The sequence below is a fragment of the Tupaia chinensis genome, unplaced genomic scaffold (assembly GCF_000334495.1).
Source record: "Tupaia chinensis unplaced genomic scaffold, TupChi_1.0 Scaffold000531_1, whole genome shotgun sequence".
Classification (NCBI taxonomy): domain Eukaryota; kingdom Metazoa; phylum Chordata; class Mammalia; order Scandentia; family Tupaiidae; genus Tupaia; species Tupaia belangeri.
In genome coordinates this window covers 516,552-519,775 of record NW_006160044.1, presented here as the reverse complement: position 1 = coordinate 519,775, position 3,224 = coordinate 516,552, and the positions used below count along the sequence as shown (strand labels likewise).

General features: G+C 54.9%; 1 protein-coding gene across 1 annotated transcript in view; it reads left to right on the top strand.

The window, feature by feature from the left end:
- ADORA2A (adenosine A2a receptor) overlaps window positions 1-3,224 on the top strand; it is a 12,435-nt gene that overhangs the window by 3,632 nt on the left and 5,579 nt on the right. The gene's annotated exons all lie outside the window — the stretch shown is intronic.

Here is a 3,224-nt window from a genome sequence, read left to right as displayed (position 1 = left end):
GTTGGGGACCTGGTGGGCTCGGGCAGGACCTGGACAAGGAAGTCCGTGAGAAGGAAGCCAGGTCAGTCTCAGATGTGTAGCTCTGTGTCCCTGGAGGACATAAAACCCACAGCAACAGATGCAGACCTGGGGGCCCACAGATGGCGCAGGGATTATGTCGCTGGACTCCCACGTACTGGACTGAGGTTCGAATACTGGACCCGGCGGCTTGAAACTCACACCAGGTGCGTGTGCCTGCATGCCCCAAATCCTGAGAGGAGAGTGGAAGAAAAGGGATTGTAGTGTAGCCATCTCTCCCACCTAAAAAAAAAAAAAAAAAAAGATGCAGGCCTTCTTTTCTGGGGGACTTTTGTACCAGTTTCTCTCACAGTGGCCTCTGGTAGGTAGTCTTTCTTTCTTTCTTTTTGAAGAGTTATTTTATTTAACTTTATTATTATTTTCCAGTTTGATCAGACAGAGAGATAAAGTGAGAAAGCAAGCCACCAGGTCTAGAACTTGAGCCACAGTTGGCCATGTGAGAGTCCGGGTCTTGAACCACCACACCACCTGCCGGCCCCAGTGTTCTTATTCCTTGAGAAACAGACCCAAGTACAGGCTGGTGTGCTGAAGTCGTATGTGGTGCATTGCTGACATCCAAGAAGGAGTTGGGAGAGAGGGCTCCCTGGAGGAAGTGGTGCCTGATGGGTCTTACGAGATGGGCAGGGTCTGGAAGGCACGTGTGTGAGGGGGTGTGCAGGAGTCGGGCACAGCCTCGGCAGAGGCTCTGAGGAAGGGGTAGGCACGTGGGTGCTCGGCCAGAGAGGCGGCCTGGCTGCAGAGGGACGGAGAGCGAGCTGAGTGGGCGGGGATGGCCTGGGCTGACTCAGGCCTGCCTGTGCTGGGGGAGGAGTCTGGGTTTCCCCCGTGCGTCGGGGTAGGGGGGGGGCCCTCCGTGACTGAGCACGGCTCCTGTGCACAACGTAAGGGGGCTGCGTCTTCTCCTCGGTGTTACACGGATGCACGCGACACCGCCTGGCACGGCAGGGTGTCTTCTTAGACCACAGAGTGAGAGCCCAACATGGGTTTCTGGGTTTGTTTTGTTTTGTGTTTTAAGAGGTTTTTTGCCTTAGGGCGCATGCGCATGCTAGAGAGAAAGAGAGAGAGAGAAAGAGTGAGTGGGAAGGTGAGAAATCACCCCCCAGGGCGATGGCCATGCCACAATCCTTTCTCCTTCCTTCTCCTCCCAGGATCTCGGGCATGCATGCAGTCACGCCCGGTGTGATTTTCAAGGCACCGGGTCCCGGACTCAAACTGTAGTTGGCTATGTGGGAGTCCAGTAACCGCTATGCCATCTGCTGGTCCCAGTCCCCAGCATAGGTGACAGGAGTCTTCCAAAAAGAGGCAGCCTGAAGCCGGAGGGCATGGGGCAGAGGACGTGTCCAGATGGGGCAGGCACAGCTCTGGCAACCACTTCCTGTGACCCCTCTGGGCTCCCAGGACCAGCAGGATGTCGTGTGAGACAGCCTTGGCATCCCTTCCATCCCAACACCTGGGGCCTGGAGACCAAGCTGCGTGACTGTGGCAGGCACAGCCCAGGAGAAGCTATTTATTTTATTTATTTATTTATTGGAGAGATTTTTGCTATAGGGTGCATGCGCTCGCCAGACAGACAGAAAGTGAGAAATCGCCCCCCAGGAGGGTAGCCACGCCACGATCCCCTCTCTTCCATTCTCCTCTCGGGATCCTGGGCACACATGCACACGTGCCCAGCGTGAGTTTAAGCCACCGGGTCTGGGACTCGAACCGCAGTTAACTACATGGGAGTCCAGCGACATAGCCATTACGCCAACTGCTGGTCCCAGCCCAGGAAAAGCTACTGAGCTTGGCCTTGGCTCGGCCGTGGTTCCATCTTCTGATGCTGTTCCAGACAAGCCCCCTCACACCCCCCCATGCCGGTGTCCAGGGCTCACAGCCTCGGGTCCTTTCTTCTGAATAACACAATCTATTTGTGTGTGTGTGTGTGTGTGTGTGTTTGTGTGTGTGTGCTTATTCTGAATAACAATACTGCACATGCTCAAATAGTGAAAAGGAGCCGGAGGGTAGTGGAAAGCTGTCCCTGGTGTCCCCACTTCCCTCCCCCGGTTCCCTTCCCAGAAGGCAGTGCTGGGACCCCTTCCAGAGATGTTTCTTGCATACATAGGAAAGTGCTCTGTGTGTGTGTGTGTGTGTGTGTGTGTGTGTGTGTGTGTGTGTGTTTTCTCTACCCCCACAAGGGGCTTTCTTTTTAGAATGAGTGGAAGACTTCCCCTAGTGGGTTTCTTCGTCTGTGAAAGTAGAAACTGGACAGACCAGGGATTTCCAGATTCTGTTTATGGAAGCTTTTGGGCTGGGCCCTGGCTCCCCCAGTCCCGGCTCTTTGATGGGATAAGTGTTTATTAAGCCCTGTCCCTTGTCCAGCAGCCCCGCTTCTGTGACCGCCTGGGGACACAGGGCAGGGCCACTTTTGCAGAGCAGTTTGAAAACCAGCAAAGCCATTGCCTCGGGTTCAGGCAGCTCTGCAGGATCCCTGGGTCTGCCTGTTTCTGCTTGATCACCTCAAACGACAGGAAGCTCACCACTGCCTGAAGTGGCCCGTCGTCCTGGTGAACAGCTCAGCTGAAAAGCTCTTACCTCAGCTCGAAAAGGCCTTACCCCAAGCCACAGCCCGCTGCCGCTTCCACCCACGGAGTCCCCCGCCTGCCCTTCCCGGGCGGAGCTACCAGGTCCTGGGTTCTGAGCTCTGTTGTGTAGACAACGAAGTGGAGGCCCAGAGAGACTAAGTGCCAGAACATTCCTGTTAACAGGAGTGTGCCAGGCTGGGACCCAGGAGGGATCCGCTCTTCTCGGGGAACATGTCGGTCTTCATGTGGCCTCCTGTTCAATGAGGGTTATATAAATGACTATTTGTAGTTTGGGACCAGCAGTTAGCGTAATGGCTATGTCGCTGGACTCCCAGGTATTTGACTGTGGTTCGAGTCCTAGACCTGGTGGCTTAAACCCACGCCGGGTGCGTGTGCATGTGTGCCCAAGATCCTGAGAGGAGAATGGAGGAGAAGGGACTGCGGTGTGGCCATCCCCCCTGGGGGGTGATTTCTCGCTTTCTGTCTCTCTGTCTCTCTCTGTCTCTCTGGCAAGCGCATGCACCCTATAGCAAAAACCTCTCAAAAAAAAAAAAAAAAACTACTTGTAGTGTACTAAGAACAGGG